At 44.7% G+C, this 17,637-nt stretch overlaps 1 protein-coding gene and 1 long non-coding RNA gene across 6 annotated transcripts in view; one reads left to right on the top strand and one right to left on the bottom strand.

Annotated features, from left to right (window-relative positions):
- PDZD2 (PDZ domain containing 2) overlaps positions 1–17,637 on the bottom strand; it is a 364,618-nt gene that overhangs the window by 289,956 nt on the left and 57,025 nt on the right. The window lies entirely within an intron of this gene.
- On the top strand, positions 402–11,782 carry LOC109267745 (uncharacterized). 2 transcript variants are annotated; one of them, XR_008423677.1, is made up of 3 exons: positions 402–516; positions 7,833–7,924; positions 10,189–11,782. It is a non-coding gene; the product is annotated as an uncharacterized LOC109267745 (long non-coding RNA). The 2 variants fall into 2 exon arrangements; XR_008423676.1 differs by having other exon boundaries at positions 7,833–10,278; positions 10,705–11,782.

Genomic DNA, 17,637 nt, shown 5'->3' with positions numbered 1-17,637 from the left:
GGCTTGTGCATACAGTCAGGCAGAACAGGGCCGATCAATTAACCTCTCTGAACCTCAGTTTCCTCATCAGAAAAGTAGGGCCAAATAGTAATGTCTGCCTCATAAGGGTCTTGTGAAAATTCGGAACCCTTGGCCTGTAAAAGGCCCTCAGGAAGTGCTAATTTTAATGCCGGTGGTCATGGTACGGTTCAAAAGCAGATTTATCCAGCTATAAATTCCTGGCACATTTTACTTCTGGAAACCACTGCGCTCTAGCCTTTCCACCAGAGGAAGGGAGAGAAAAGAAATGAAACCTAAAAGTCACATTTGCATTATCTCAGCCACCCCTGTAAGCCACATAATGGGAAGAGGAATTTGTAACAACTTCTAAAAATGAAACTGTCAAGTGACCAGTGGCTATTCCTGTCTCCATTATGCATCTATTAGAAGCTAAAGAGACATACAAAGGACGTACATTTGCGTGAACTCTGCGCAGCACCAGGACCTTCTTCTGACTCCATCTCCCCTCTTCTAACAGTAAGTAGGTTGTCTCGAAGTTCTAGGACGTGGCCAAGTCTCTCTCAGTCCCAAGGTGTAAGTGGGCACACCTGTGGGTTAGGCAGCACCAGAGACCTGGAGTCTAGCCTTATTCTGCCACTGACTAACCAAAACATTTTTGCTCTCTGATAAAAATGTGGTGACTGAACCAGGGGTCATCTCTATAAACATCTTCTCAGTGATAAGAGAGTATATGGTTCTATCTTCGTAAGTAATTTTGAGATCTAAAATATTTTTTCCTACGGACCTTGTAAAAGTCCCTTATATTGTAGTTGTTCGCCTCCAGGTGAGAAAATGAGTCAAAGGGTTGAATGTCAAGTTGAGACAAGGCTATATGGCTACTGTTAGACATGTAGCATTCAGTGCAAAGAACTAGCATCAAATTAGGTCAAATCAATATATTTACCAAAGGGCTACTCACAGCCATGAACTGAAACAGACTCCCTGACACACTGAGGTTGCCCACTAGCCCTGCATGGACTTTCAGACAGAACATCAGCAGTGAGGGGCGCCTGGTTGGCTCAGTCAGTGAAGCGTCCGACTTCGGCTCACGTCATGATCTCATGGTTCATGAGTTCGAGCCCCATATCGAGCTGTCAGCACAGAGCCTGGAGCCTGCTTCAGATTGTGTGTCTCCCTCTGTCTCTGTCCCTCCCCCACTTGCATTCTGTCTCTCTCAAAAGTAAATAAACATTAAAAATTTTTTTGAAAAAAAGAACATAAGCAGTGATAGGAAAATAAGCCAAAAACAAATAAACTTATTATTTTATGATATTCTTTCGTTTACTTATAAAGTTATCATTAATCATTAAATGTTTTATTGAAGAATATTTTCCAACCAGCGAATAGCTGAAAATCTATGTGGCAAAACACAAAGTACGATTAGGTATGCCTCTGATTTAGATGGGTCTAATTTAGTGCCTTTCTCTGACCCCCCAGATAGGACCACCTTAACAACTTTATTCCAAAAACTGCCATCTTAGCATTCCCTTCTGCACTTTATAGGTTGGAATATTTTAAAATACAGAGTTTGTATAAAATGGGTAATAGAAGGTCATTGTTGGGCCATTCTTGTTTATCTCCAGCAGGTTGATAAACTCCACCAAGCTATGTGATCTCATCTCTTGTACTTCTGTCTTATAGACAGAAAAGGGCATCATTAGCCAAGTACCAGGAGGATGGAAAGAAGCAGGCACCCAGTAACAGCAATAAGCACCCGCTGGCCATCCCAAATAAGCACACTAGACAAAAATGCTGTGTGAGCAAACAACTTCAGAACAAGTCCCCTTCAGCCCATCCCTCCACTCCAACAACTATTCCTAAAGTTCCCCCAATCTCTCCACCCCCAACCCTCACAATCTGGAGCTGTCACTGCACTCACAGGGGCTCACAGAGAGACTGTGTGCCACAGTGGCAGAAGTCAAATTTGGACAGGTAGATCTAATAGTTTTGATCACCGGAGACACAAATCTGTTTCAACAGTAGAACCAATGGAGACAAAGGATAGAAATTCAATCTGAAGAACAGAAGCAGCAAGGGGAATTTATTGACTCATATAAATGAAAAGTCCATGGGGAATGGAGATAGCTGTCAATATGGCTGGATCCATAAATGCTTGTCACCAGGAATCTTGATTTCTCTGCCTTCCATGCTGGCATCATTTCCAGTTGGCACTCTGTGCATGGTAGCAAAGATGGACACCAGCAGCCCAAGTTTATGTCCTACAGGCTTAGAAACCTCAGCTGAGGGCATGTGTCTCTTTCCAGTGGCTCTAGCAGAAGTCCCAGGATGGAGTCTCATGGTCTGACTTGGATCATGCACCTATTATCATTTACCAGCCTCTGAGTTATGTCCCAGCTCCTAGAGCCATCGAGTAACAGACCACGCGAGACATGTGGATTGAGAATGAGAAGAAAGGGCAGGCTCCAAAGCAAGAGAGGGGTAAGGATGCCAGGAAGACAGAAACCAAGGGTATGGGTATCCCCAAACAGCAGGCTTAGCTGTCTGAACCACATTAACCCCAGGATTTTTCTATTCTCAGTTTGGTGCATACTAAATACTATTTAGGATTCTGTTAAATCACAAGGAGTTGTTCCCATCAAAAATTGGGACATAATCAGCCTCAGGGGCACCCCTTGTGTTCTTTTCTAGGTACAACCCACCAGGAGGTAACCAATATCCTGACTTTTAATACCATATATACATTCTGTTATTATATATTATATGAATAGCATCACATAGAATGTACTCTTACAATTGTACACTTTCTTTATGTACATTATATTTTAATAACAAGTTTATTTTAAAAAAGAGCTAATCATGATATTTTCTCCACCCTACCAACATTATAAACTGTGGAACTTTCAAGGACTTTCTCAGCTTTTTCAGAAATGGCTTTCTCTCCAAGCAAAACAATCTCTTAGCAAATTCTTTATGCATCTGCAGTAAACCACAGGTGACCAAGGTCACAGGCAGTGGGGCCCACACCAGGGACCTGGCATGCTCTTCAGCCTCTCAGCTCCTTTTGCACAGCCTTCCACCCTGGGCTCTGTCCTCTTATAGGTGGGTGTTTGGGAAAACATCATCCTTTGCTGATCTTTGCATCTAGAGAGCAGAGGTGAGTAGAGGGCAGCTGTCAATCAAGCAACGGTCAGCCAGCAAACTTCTGAAGGATCATGGGTAGAAGAAAGAGATGGCATTATTGGGTCACTCCAGAACAGTGGTTCAGGAATCCTTCTTTTTTTCTTTTTTTTAATGTTTATTTATTTTTGAGAGAGAGAGAAGCACGAATGGAGGAGGGGAAGAGAAAGGGAGAAGGAGACACAGAATCAGAAGCAGGCTCCAGGCTCTGAGATGTCAACACAGAGCCTGATGGGGGGCTTGAACTTGGGAATGGAGAGTCTTGACCTGAGCCAAAGTCAGATGCTTAACCGAGTGAGCCACCCAGGTGCCCCCAGGAATCCTTTAAAGAGCAATGACAGTTATAAACTTTTCTCTCACTTCTCCACACCAAAGTTCATCTGTGGATAAATCCCAGGAGTATATGGATTGCAGGTTAAAAAACCAGCAAACAAACAAAACTTCTTTATAGTGTAGAGCTAGGGCAAGCCGACAGATGGCACTGGCCAAAACTGGCCATTCTTGGGAGGTAGGTACCACTCTGCTCCAGAATTATGCATGGAGGGGGCAGAGAGGCTTCAGTGATGTTCCCTGTAGTCAGACTTCTTGAGATGGGTGAGAAGCTATATTAAATGATCTTTAAGGTTCTTTTGAACAATCAGATTCCACGAGTCTAGCAAAGCCCCTCTAATGGTCCCAACAGTAAATCAGGAGCTAAATCATCAAAACCAATGCTGAGCCCTCACAATGTTAAATGCAGAATTATCATATGATTGAGTAATTTGACTCATAAGTGTATACTCCAAAGGACTGAAAACAGGAATTCAAACAAATACTTACACATGAGTGTTCACAGCACTATTCACAACAGCCAAAAGGTAGAAACAACCCAAGTATCCATCAACAGATGAATGGAAAACTTGCCAGGAAAATATGGGGGCCCCTTCACTCCGGGCCTCTTAACTAGGCATGCCATAGCAATTTCCTGGATTTGGAAATTTAAAATAAAACAACTAGAACAAAATCAACAAAAACACTAGCCACACTGAAAAGGCTCTTAGGATGTAAATCAACCACTTGCAAGTCAAAAGGCCAAGAATTTTAAGCTTGAAAACACTCTGAGAGGCCAAACCAAGGCTGGAGTAGTGTTTTCCCCTAACCTGGAAATAAAGCAAGGAACTCACTCTAAATTTATTAGGATATACACAACCTCCAGAGGACACAACAGTGTTTGAAGGCCTTGAAATCAATGGTATCATTTAGACAGATCCAGCAGTTAGCTTGGCCGTGAGACTCATCAACAAATATCCACCCCCAAAAGCTCCTTTTTCATTTGAGAGCAAAAACAATGTAACCCAGATAACCAAGACAGTCTTGGGTTTTAAAATGTTATAACATGTCAACACCACTAACACTAATCCCTGAGGTCTGTTGAGTGGGAGGACCCCTCAGCCATTCACCAGGTAGAGATTTCTCCCCCACTCCAACCCAAACTTCCTTTCTCACACAAACACACAGACATAGACACAGACACAGACACACACACACACACACACACACGTGCACAGGCACACAGTGACAGAGAAACACACACCCCTATTGGTGGCTTGGCTCTCTGAGTAGTTCTCTCTTCCTTGGCTGAATTGTCCTCCTTACAACAGAAAAGAGGGCTGACCCTCTCCTGTGCCCCAGCTAACCAGAGATGAACTTGAAGTCAGAATCACATGCATCCATCCCTCACAGGTAATACCATCAGGTTCTGCAGAAAGAGCAACTGATATATGTGAAATGTAGCAACGCTATTCAATTCCTCTTGTCAAAACAGCTACTCCTCATGGTATCCAAAATTAGAGGGTAAAGAAGAAATAATTTATCCCTGGAGCTAACTTGTAAGACAAATTTCCATTCCTTAGGAGACATGAAGAATTTTTACTCCTCCTCAATTAAGTCTTGCTAAAAGTACACAGGAGTTAAGAAAAATAAAACAGCAAATATATATTAAGCATCCACTCTGTGTATGACCCTTAAGATAGAAAGAGTTACAAGATACACTCTTTGTCATCTTGGAAGGTGTAATCCCTTTGGGTGGAGAAGCCAAGTATATTGAAAACAACCTTAAGATTGCTCTTAAGTTGACAGATGGAAGAAAAAGGTTGGGGACAGACCTTGAACTCCCAAGCTCTCATTCCTTCCAGTGTAGTCCTTGAAAGTGGAACAATGAGAGCCCAAATACTTTCCCCACCCTCTACAGGCTGTGGGACCCTGACAAGATGCTAAACCTTTCCAAGCCTCACTTCTTCTATCTGTAAAATGGGCATCATGCATCATGTCACCGATGGTGCACTGTGAGCATCAAATGGGATGCAGATCAAATTAACAGAGCATGGAAGATGCGCATTGCAGAACAGCTATAATATAAATACCATAGGACAGAGAAATTACTTAATAACAATTCAAAAAGATACCTATACATTGGAGACTGAGAATGCCACATGAACTAGCTCAATCCTCCCAACAAACTGGTTATTAGTCATTTTATAAATGAAGTTCGATGTCACAGACATTGACTTTATTAAGACAAACTAATCTCTGCAACCAAGCAGCATGTAAATCCCTGAATATTCCTAGGCTAGATAAAAGCTATAAAGAAGCATCATATCAGGTGGGGCCAAGGACCATCTTTGTCCCACCACTATTAAGACTTACCATGTTGAAAATCAAGTGCCCTTCAACACCCAGACAGCCAGGTAACTTGCATAAATACATTCATGGTTCACATTTAGCTTAAAGTATACTTACCTTTAGAATTCTTTATGTCCATCCCATTTACTGGACAATTCTTTCCCTTATGGTAGTGGTTCTGAAGAGGGATTTTGCCCCCAGGGGACATTTGGCAATGTCTAGAGACATATTTGGCTGTCATAAGTATGTGTGGCAGACAGTGTTGTCGTGCTCCTGGCATCTAGTGGATAGAGGCCAGAGGAGGCTGCTAAGCATCCTTCAACACCAGGACAGACCCCTTCTAGAAACACAAAGAATTATCCCACCCAAAATGTCAGTAGTGCTGTGGTTGAGAAACTTTGCCTTAAAGGGGCAGAGACAGAATCTCAGATTTCCTTGTGACTGTAGCAGATGCCCATAGGTGGTCAGAGACCATTTCTTGGTTGATTTTATAGCAAGAGCCTTGGCTTCATTGAGTGCAGGCTTGCGTATTCACTGTGAGAGACAGTATTGGAAGGAAGAATTTCAACTAACCTTACTCTCAAAAAGGCCCAAATGACATCTCACCAAAGTGAAGAAATACAGCCAAGTTTATTGACTCTTGACTCATTGTCTATTGTTTGCTAGGAAGCTCTCATTTGGCTCTTTACTATTAGAATGGTGAATATTTTTGTTGGCCAAACCAGTGCTTTGGACCATAGGTGAGTGTACAGGACCAGGTCCCTGCTTTCCCTGCACACCGTGATTTTAAGAGGTACTCTCAATCCACTGAAGGGGACGGGAACTTTGTCCAGTCAACTGGTTTGATCTGGCTTTCTCTTCTCCAAGTCTACGCTCCTCATTCTCAATGACAGCCTACTCGTGCTGGACAAAGTCCTACTATAACACACTTACAACTGGCAACAGACATGCACAAACATCACTCATTGGCCCTGTAAGAAGCCTAGAACAAGGACCTCTACTCATATTCTATACATGAGGAAAGGGAAGCTCAGGATACAGTGAGTTTCCCAGTTACATAGAGAGGGGAGGGGTAGGTCTCCAAAGCTGAGCTGCCTCCAAATTCAGAGTGCTTTCCAGTCTCTCACACACCTGCAGGGGAGGCCCACGGGAGCCTGTTTTATCATCTACTACTCACACAGCAGGCAGCAAAGACCTGGGGGATGGGCTGGCCTCACTAAGACGTGGGAGGATGAAATGTGGGTCATCCGTGTTTGGCCGCCATCACCGAGCACGGGATAAGAGAAGCACAAAGCCTGAGAATTCCCCAGTGTCTGCGGCAGGTGTGTGTGTGTTGGGGGCAGCCTGGTATAAATTTGAGGCTGATGGTAACCTCCCAGGAATGGAGAGAGAGCGCCTCAAAGGCAGAGTTGGAAGAGGTCTGGCAGAGGGCTGGAAGGTCCTAGACTGCTTCATTCCCTCATGAAACATGTATTGAACATTCTGAGCCAGAGGCTGTGGATACAGTGCCAACAAGGCAGATAAGATCCCACCTCCTCAGAACTCAGATTTTAGGGGGAGTGATAATGATAAGTAAACCAGAAAAATATAGATGACTGTGTTAAGTGCCAGAAGAGAAATAAACAGGAAACCGCAATAAGAAAATACCAGGTTGGAAGGAGCATTATTTAGACAAAAAATCAGGGGAATGCACTTGGAGGAAGTGCCATGTAAGCCGAGACCTAACAGATAAGAAACCAGCTCCCTAGAGTGGAGAGGATGGGGGGGGGGGGGGCGTTTGGGGGTATGGGTCCTGTGTCGGAAACCCAACCTAAGGGCATGCTGGCGTAATGACCACGGTTCTGGCTGATGGCGGGAGGAAGGAGAATGGGGTGCAGCGTGGTCAGTAGCCATAACTTGTAAGACATTGAATTTTATCCGAGAGCAACAGGGAGCCAGCTCTGGAAAGTTTTATATAACAGACACTTCTGTTCTGAAATATCATTTGGCTACAGTGAGAAGAATGGACTGGAGAAAACCTGCTCAGGAAACCTTAGTCCAGGCAGGAGAGGAAGATGCCTTGTGTGGGGATGGCAGCAGGGCGAAGGTGAATGTGGAGGAAGAGACAGCAGTACTTGCTGATGGAAAGTTGTGGGGTGGTAGAGGGAGGAATGAAGGCTGGTGGCAAAGTTCCTGCACAACAGCAATCACTGCGTGATACCATTTACCCAGGTGGGAAAATGCAGGAGAAACAGATTTGGGGAGGAGCAGGGCCCCGTATTTCAACTCTCAAAACTAACGTCAGCCTTAAAAACAGACTTACTCTTCACCTCCTCGTGATTAAGAAATATTTATTAACCAAATACATCTAAGACTCACTTTTTAAGAAATCTAAGATATGGAAAATGGGGAGGGAAGTATTGTAAAGCAGGTGTAATGTAAGTTGATTGCATTTGAGATTTTTTTTTAATTGTTTTTTAACGTTTATTTATTTTTGAGACAGGGAGAGACAGAGCATGAACGGGGGAGGGTCAGAGAGAGAGGGAGACACAGAATCTGAAACAGGCTCCAGGCTCTGAGCTGTCAGCACAGAGCACGACGCGGGGCTCGAGCTCACGGACCGTGAGATCATGACCTGAGCCGAAGTCGGCCGCTTAACCGACTGAGCCACCCAGGCACCCCGCATTTGAGATTTTAAAAAAGATACTATATAAATACATAAATGGTAGTTATTGAAAGAACTTGCACTTTCCACTCTACACTTTTCTTATTACTTTTACAATAACATTATTTTTTAAGAAAGAAAAAAGAGTCGGGCTTTGTATTTCCAAAAACCCTTCTGAAAATGCACAGCATGTTTCCTCCTGGAAGCCATAACCTATTAGGACATCTGAAGGGAGTGGAGCTGGGAGGGAAAAGGACACGAGCCAAGTCGATTATGCAGGCAGCCCCACGCGGGATGCCCTAAGCATTTCCCAGCCAGCTCTCACATGAGTCCTCCACTAATGCATTCTGATTCCAATCTGCCTTTTCTTTTTGTTTCATCAGTTTCCATTTATTAAGTCTGGCACACTTACTGTGGAGGCACGTTTAAAGCAAGACAGCAAGGGTCCTTGTTTTTAATTTAGCCCCAAGCTTGCCCCCCTTTTGCTTCATCCATCAAGATGAGTTCACCTCCTCCAGGAAGCCTTCCCTGACCATTCCAGGCTGTTAACAACTCCTTTTCTGGTCTCCATCATTGCCATCTTAATTGTAACACTATTCCCACTAATTTTTGAATATACATCTGTTTCCTCCATTAGACTAGAAGCTTAGAGTAGACATCTGCCACGCTTTTTTGTCTTCCCAATGCTTTTTGACACCTTTCCTGTGTTTGCAGAATTTCCCATCTCTTGATTCCACACATCTTTAAGGTGGAAGGCAGAAACCTGCTTTCTAAGCTTCTCTTGCCAATCAGATGTAAGAAACATGAAGCAGTGGTTGCCTCGTGGAAGTCATTCGGGCACAGGCAGCTGCAGACATCCAACTCTCAGAGACAGCAGCAGCAGGGAATCTTCCAGGAGTGTCTTGTGCTCAATGTCAAGCATTGGTGCCCAGGCACCAATAGGGGCAAAAGGGTTGCCACTGGAGCAGTGCATTGCCCAGACTGGCTACTTTGCTTCCAAGCTGGTTCTTTCTCTGCTATAACTTCTTTAACAAATTGCTTCCCTGATTTAAACCAGCCAGAATGCATTGTGGTGTTTACAGCCAAAATTCTTAACGGATAGCATGAGGTCCTCAAGGCAAGGGTGGCTTCTCATCACTTCCCTATCACTACTGTCTACACAGTGTTATGCACATCCCTTTTCACCTATCAGAATATTAACTTAAACATTATTTTTTTAAGTTTATTTATTTTGAGAGAGAGAGAGAGAGAGAGAGAACCAGCAGGGAAGGGGCAGAGAGAGAGAGGGACAGAGGATCTGAAGTGGGCTCTGTACTGACAGCAGACAGCCAGATGTGGGGCTCAAACTCATGAACAATGAGATCATGACCTGAGCTGAAGTCGGACACTTAACCGACTGAGCCACCCAGGTGTCCCTGATTTAAACGTTACTGAAGGTGCTTAATCAATTATGTTGAATAAATGAAAAGATCGATGGAGAAGCCAGACTGCAAATAATTAGCCTCTTAAATCCCCTTTCAGTGATCATTAAAAAGTGTTATTTGTCCCATAAGTCTTCTGACTAACTACAGAAGACACATAAGAATGGGGCTTCCCAAAATATGTGCCTCTGGAATATTGATGATGTTTCCATTGCTAAAACTGAACAATAGAGCGTTTTTCCAAAAACATACAGAAAATGTATTCAGTACATGGAATTTTGTCAGTTTCAGGTTTTCACTCAGAAAGTTCACAAAACTCTGGCACCTGCTCCTGTTTTGTCAGCAAGTGCAGTGGATGAAACAGTAATTGAGCAAGTAAGCAACTATTGCAGCAAAAACTCAAAACTGCTAGTCTGCTTAGTTAACAATTTTTCCCTTCCCCACGCTCATTTTGTTCACTGGGAGTTTAGATTGCACTCTTAACACAACATCCTATTTTCTGTCAGTGAAGTTGTTCTTAGTTCATATAATGGAATCCACTGGTTCAACATTGTTCGGAACGAACGCCATTCTTGGCTACCTGAACATTTTTGAGAACTGCAGTTCTAAGTTTCTGCCACCATGCTAGCCTTCTGCTACGGGCTGAATTGTGTCCTCCCCAAATTCACATGTGGAAGCCCTAACTTCTAATAACTCAGAACGTGAGTGTATGTGGAAGTAGGGCCTTTAATGAGATGATTTAGCTAAAATGAGGTCGTTAGGGTGAGCCCTAATGGATTACAATATGCCTGGCATCCTCAGAAGAGGCAATTTAGACACACAGAGAGACACTGGGGACATGCACGCACAGGGAAAAGGCAATGAGAGGACACATAAGGAGGCAGCCATCTGCAAACCAAGGAGAGAGGCCTCAGGAGAAACCGAACCTGCTGACATCCTGATCTTGAACTACGAGCCTCCAGAACCGTGAGAGAATAAATATGTGTTGTTTAGGCCTCTCAGTCTGATGTCTTGTTGTAACAGCCCCCCAAAACACATACACCTTCCTTTTAGGCCTCTGAACCTCAGTCAGAGTTTGCACACCCAGACAGTGGAAGCTGGACTGCAGCCTCTGGCCACCAACCTTCTTCCCCCGGGCGTGTTCTCCTAGCCCTGGCTGGAAAAGTGGAGGAACAAATTGTAACTGTGCTCTGGGGCACACACAGATGTCCTCCATGAACCAACAGGTTCCCGACTCTTGTAGAAAGTCATCACTTTATGCTACGCCTTGTGCTCCTCCCCATGCTCTTTTCCGGCACAAATACCAACAGGGGGAGCCACCTTTACCTTCCACCCACGTGACCGAGTGACACAGAGGGGCTGCCAGCACAGTCAGCGGGCACCAGGCCCCTCTGGAAGGGGACACACCAAGAGGAGGTGGGAGGACCGAGGGACCTCAAAATTGTCTCTGGCCTTGTGCTGGCTCTGGGCCCCTGCCAGAGACAGCGGTTTCTAGGGATGAGAACATTTTGAAAGAGACTCTCTGGGTGGTGGTTAAGCCCCCGTGGGTGGAGGGCTCCCGCCTCACCCTCACCAGGCGCCCCTCCCATGCTGTTCTCCTCCCAGATGCCCAGCAGCCACGGGGGCGCAGCTGCTCCGAATTAGTGCTGGGGCCCTGCTGCGGAACAGAGCACAGCGGGGATGGGGGCGTCCCACCCGCTCTGACTCCGGGAGGCTCTAGGAGGGTGTGTAAGAAAGCTGGACGGCAGTGGTTTTCCCTCAGCGCGGCCACGTGGCGTCTCTCTCACAGTCAGTAAGATGGAGAAGCAGGGACAAACCTGGTGATAGATTTAGAAGGGAGAATGAGCAAAACTTGATGGCTGGGGGCGCTGTTGGGAGTGGGGTGGAGACGCGAGAGGAGCTAGGATCATTCACGTTCTGGCTTAAATGGCTGGATAGACCAAGAGGTCATTCTCTAGCCACGGGGACTCTAGGAGGAGTAGTTTTGAAGATAATTACAGATTTCCTTATGGCAATTATGTTATAATATATGCATTTATGTGTTTCTTCCTCCAACTAGACTGTATACTCCTTGAGGGCAGAGAAACTCTGTAGGCACTTCTGTATATTGCAGGCACCAGGTTGGAGCATTCATTCAGCACTTACCGAACAAACACTAATTGAGGGCCCACCGTGTACACAGCAGTGGCTCAAGTACTGCACCAGCTCCAGAAGTGCAGGGGCCAGACACACAAGTTTATTATGTCTTGGGTAAATATTTTATTTGATTTTTTATTGAAAATAATTTTTTTAATGTTTATTTATTTTTGAGAGATAGAACGCGAGCAGGGGAGGGGCAGAGAGAAAGGGAGACACAGAATCCGAAGCAGGCTCCAGGCTCTGAGCTATCAGCACAGAACTCACGAACCTCGAGATCATGACCTGAGCCGAAGTCTGATGCCCAACCAACCGAGTCACCCGGGCGCCCCTCTTGGGTAAATATTTTAAAGAATGGTGATTATATTTTCTTTTTTTCTATATTCTTGATTTTCTGACATGTGAGTCCTTGATGACTCTCAGGGATAGCGAATTCTTAGACACAGCAAACTACTTGCCTGAGAATACACCCTTCCTATGTAAACCAACCAATCCAGAACCCATACCCCCGACTACCTCCTTTATCAAGCTCTCACATGTTGACTGCTGCCCTAAATCAACCCAGAGCCTAATCATTCCAGTTGTGCAGTCCCCACACCTTGGAGTCCACTGAAATGATTCAAAGTGGTCAATCCTAAACCTACTCACCCTACCTCATCCATTCCTTCCTGGTGAAACCACAATAAAGACTTTTACCTGCACTTCCCCTTCACTCTCCTTCTGCCTTCTGACCGACCCTGGTGCTTCCCCATGTAGCCCCATGGGGCATGGCGTGGCATGCGTTCTGTTTCTAGGGATCTGTGCATATACACTTCCATCATGACAGTCATTCTGTGTCTGTGCGTCTAACCACATGTGATTAAAACAAATCCTGGGTATGTTTTAAAACAGATGGTTAAAAGTTTAACTGTAAGTTAACAACTGGTTTCTTCCAGTGACTGTAAGTTAACAACTGGTTTCTTCCAAGCAGTGGAAAGTACATCCTCTTCAAAGGGGAGAAAAGAGGTGTCAGTTCTATCATTACATTAAAACTGAATGGAAGTGACAGAAGAAACTAGTTTGGGGAGAACATGGGACACATCCATCAACAGGCAGTCCCCAATCTAATGTGACTTCATGGGTTTGGGGTAAAATAAAGAGCAAGGAAAAAGCAGAAGAATGGCCCTCACCATACACCCTGCAGAGCCTTGCACAGTCTGGGAAAACACAGAATGATCCAGTTAACACCTGCTGCATCAAAGCAAAGAATCTTCCTTTTCAGAAATTATTTTAATTTTTTTAAGTTTATTTCTTTATTTTCAGAGAGACAGTATGAATGGAGGTGGGGGGAGGGCCAAGAAAGGGAGAAAGAGAGACAATCCAAGCAGGCTCTACGCTGCCAGCACAGAGCCTGATGTGGGGCTTGAACTCACGAACCGTAAGATCATGACCTGAGCCAAAATCAAGAGTTGGACGCTTAACTGAGTGAGCCACCCAGGCACCCCAGGAATGATTTTATTAAAGTCACGGAAACCAACAACACAAGGAGATGAAGGAAGCAATTATTTTTGAGAGAGAGATCAGGGGAGAGGCAGAGAGAGAGTTGGAGACACAGAATCCAAAGCAGGCTCCAGGCTCTGAGCTGTCAGCACAGAACTTGACGTGGGGCTCGAACTCACAAGCCCTGAGATCATGACCTGAGCCAAAGTCAGACACTTAACTGACTGAGCCACCCAGGAGCCCCAGGAGGTTTATTTATTAATGGTGGCATCAGAAGCTCCCATTAATCATGAAAGATGACATGAGATCATGGGTAGGTAAAGCATTTGGCAAAACATCTGGTATCAAGCGAACACTCAAAAAATTATAGTTGTTATTGCTGTTGTTCTTAGCGATGGGCAAAATGGATTCTTTACATGACTTTCCCAGTAAATGGCATTTAGATGACCAATTATCAAAAAGACAATAAAATAAGGTTCATTCAACCATATGGCTGGGCTGCACATAATTTCATCTTCCTTTGATGTCTTTGATTGATGTCTTTGATGTCATGATTCTGAATACACTTTAAGATCTCACCCTGTTTCTGATATATTATGAATAACATTAATTACCTCTGTATTTTAATGATCACAAAAAATATCCTGATTATATTTGGTTCCTGGATACACACAAAGTGACTCAGTAGGGATGCTGGGAAACCACATCACTGGACTAGAAAGAAGCATGACTTAACTGTAGGCATCTGCAGAGCTATGACCCTTCCCAGGTAGGGAGCTGTGTGTGTGTGCGCACGTGTGTGTGCGCGCGCGCGTGTGTGTGTTTATCTCTAGGAGGAACCAATCTAATCTTGAAAAAATGCTCTAAAGTTCTCTCTACTAGAAACCTAAAAGGAACAGACAAGAAACAAGCATCTAAGAGCTTAGCTCCAAATTACACATCTTTATCTTTATCCCACTCACCCTGGATCAACCCAGGAACTATAGACATAGCTATTTTATTTGGTACATATAAAGTAACATAAATTATGATCTCTGTTTCTTTACCTTTTCCTCTATAAGTTTTATATGCCCAAACAGACACAGCAATACACAAAGGAATTCTGCTGATCCCACTTTCTCTGCTTTCAGCTCCAGATAGCATAAACACCAAATAAACACTAACCCTGTAGAGGCAAAAAGGGACAAACCCTTCTTGGGATGTGAAAATCAGGGATGCTTAATCACTGTCCCCATCCCCACAAGACCTCCAGAAGCTTCTTTTGCCTCCTTCTTCCCACTGTTTCCCTCTCTGGAGTCTTTAAACATCCCCAATTCACCTTCCAGAATATTGAGTTAAACATTTTCAGACTGATAATTCAAACAGCAGGCAACAACAAGGATCACAAGAGCCTAGACACACATGGAACCCAGGACTGTCATCACGACTCGTGCAGCAGCATAGGCACCCAGCAATCTTAGCCAGAGTGAGCACCGGGGCTACCTGACCAACAGCTGTGCTTCTGCCCTGCCTGCCCATCCTCGTTTCTGATCTGGGAAAACTCTCTTGGCAAAACCCACTAAGCTGAGCCTATGGGTATTAACCCATTTCTACCTTCAATGCCTATTTGCAGGGAAATATAGAGTCAATATCTTCAAATCCTCTTCTGATGCTCACCTTTAAGTCACTACCTTCAGGAGAAACATCAACTTAAGAGAAAATGGAAGGAAGGATACCAAGGCATATAAGAACCTAATTATCTAATAGCCTAATTAGGATTACTTAATATGCAGATGAAAAGATAATGGACAGGGGTTCCTGGGTGGCTCAGTCAGTTAAGTGTCCGACTCTTGATTTCAGCTCAGGTCATGATCTCATGGTTTGTGAGTTCAAGCCCCACGTCAGGCTCTGCACTGGCAGCACGGAGCCTGCTTGGGATTCTCTCTCTCCCTCTCTCTTTGCCCCTCCCCTTGAGGTGCCTGGGTGGCTCAGTCAGTTAAGCCCCTCCCCCACCCTCAAATAAATAAATGAACATAAAAAAAAAAGAAAATATAATTGACAATGCACAGCAGTATCTAATGGTGGAAATTCACTCAGCCTAATTTTATAGAACTCCAGAAACTAGGGTGGTCTAGCAAAGGCTGGAAGAGGAGGCAGACCTTGAAGGCCAGGAGAGTTGCAGACAACCACTGAGAAGGAAATGTGCTCAACAAACAGGGGCAAGTGGGAAAGCACATGGCAAGTTTAGAGACTAATCAATATACCTCTGGTAAAAGCATGACATGGTCAGACCCAGGTAGAGAATAATAAATCTAAAGAGCACAAGTGATGTCACTCCATTCCATACCCAAAACAGACATGACCAATACATCCCAGTGTTACAGCCTTGCTGTGGTCTCAGAATCCTTCTCAACACCATGCTCCAGTTAGCCACTAACTGACAGAGTTAGCACTCATGATAAAAAATCATTTTGTTCTCCCTGAGACAGAATGGGGTAAACTTGGTCCAGGCAAGGAATTCTGGGGTTGGACATGTCCAGATCACTGAGTCAAGACGGTTTCCTGGATATTAGAAGCAAAGAGGGTTCATGTTGGTTACATCTCACTCCCAGAGCCAGAAGGAGTTTTGATCTTGATGGCCAGTTAGGCTGACACTCTTGGAACCATCTGGGCATCATCACCTCTGATGTGACCCCAGGCTCCAAATCCTTCCAAATTCTTACAAAGGGGCCTTATAGTAGCTTATCCCTAAAGATGGCCACCTTTAATTCCTTCTTTTCCTGTGCACACATTCCACTTCCCCATTGAGAGGTAAAGTTTAATCCCCAATCCCTTTGAACCTAACTTGCTTCGTGACTGCTCAGTCGATGGAATATGGCAGAAATGACACAGTGCCAGTTCGGATCCCAGACTTTAAGAAGATTAGCAGTTTCTACTTCCTCTCTCTTGGGAGCCTCTAGCCATCATGTAGGAAATCTGGTGACCCTGCTAAAGAGACCACATAGAGAACAGACAGAGAGGGAGCAGCTCTGGGACTATAAGACAGACAGAGAGGGAGAGAGAGAGAGAGAGGTCCAGCCATCCCAGTCCCCCAACTGAACCCAGCCATCCAGCTCTTCACTGCCAAGGTCTCTGATGAGAGGCTAAAGATTTCCTGGACTCTCTTGACCAGCCCAGCCATGAACTGAACCCCACTGAGAGATCCATGTCAATGCCACATGGAGCAGAAAATTGCCCAGCCAAATTCTGCCCACATTCCTGGCCCAAGAATCATAAACAATAAAGTGATTATTCTCTTAAGCCGCTAAATGAGGAGTGGATTGTACTGCATCAATAGATATCCAGGATTATCTGTGCATGAGCCCCACTCCACAGGCAACTGTAAGTACTTCTCAGGGCTCTGGGTTCTGAACTAATCCCTGCAAGTCCCCTGGGTCTTACCGTGTCCAAGACAGAGTCAGGGACTTGCATTCTGGATCAAGATGCCACACTTCTGATCACCCACAGCCTTGGCCTCAGCTCACTTTTCTCCTTTAAGTTACTATATATAATTTCTGGAGAACCCAAGTTAATCACTGACTTCAACAGTCAAAGGTCCAAAGTGTTGTCTAATTGTTATTCTGTTTTTAAAGGATACAAAGGGCAAACTTCTCTTCCTTCTGAGGCTAGTGCCTTTGAGAGTTGCAGCCAGTGCTTGGCTTAGGACTGGACAGCATGTTGGTTCAGAAACTCCAAAGAAAGTCTGAGAGTTGGCGTGTTGATAATCCTCACCTGCTCCAGCCACAGGGTAATCACGAATCAGTCTACTGAACAGATCCAGGACTCCTGAAGCTCAATGTAGCCCAAAAGCTCACAGGGTCTGGCCAGCCCATTTGACAGATAAGAACACGGACACTTGTAGATGAGGTATGGTGTGTTCAGGGTCATAGATGAAGTTAGCACAGCCAGCAGCCAGACACCAGTCCCCTGAGTCACAGTCTTGGAGTCCAGTACTGACTGTCTCCCTGTACTGATGGCACTGGAGAAGAGGCCAAAACCCCCAGGGAAACACTTCCCCTGCACACCCTCTGGTTTGTGTGTGGCCTCTGCACCATTCTTTGAGCCATTCTTGGCTTAAGGCACATATACAAGCCAAGTACA

Source organism: Panthera pardus, unplaced genomic scaffold, assembly GCF_024362965.1.
Source record: "Panthera pardus isolate Hobbes unplaced genomic scaffold, ASM2436296v1 HiC_scaffold_2, whole genome shotgun sequence".
In the NCBI taxonomy this organism is placed as follows: Eukaryota; Metazoa; Chordata; class Mammalia; order Carnivora; family Felidae; genus Panthera; species Panthera pardus.
Note: the sequence above shows the minus strand (reverse complement) of the source record. Positions and strands in the feature narration are given on the sequence as shown.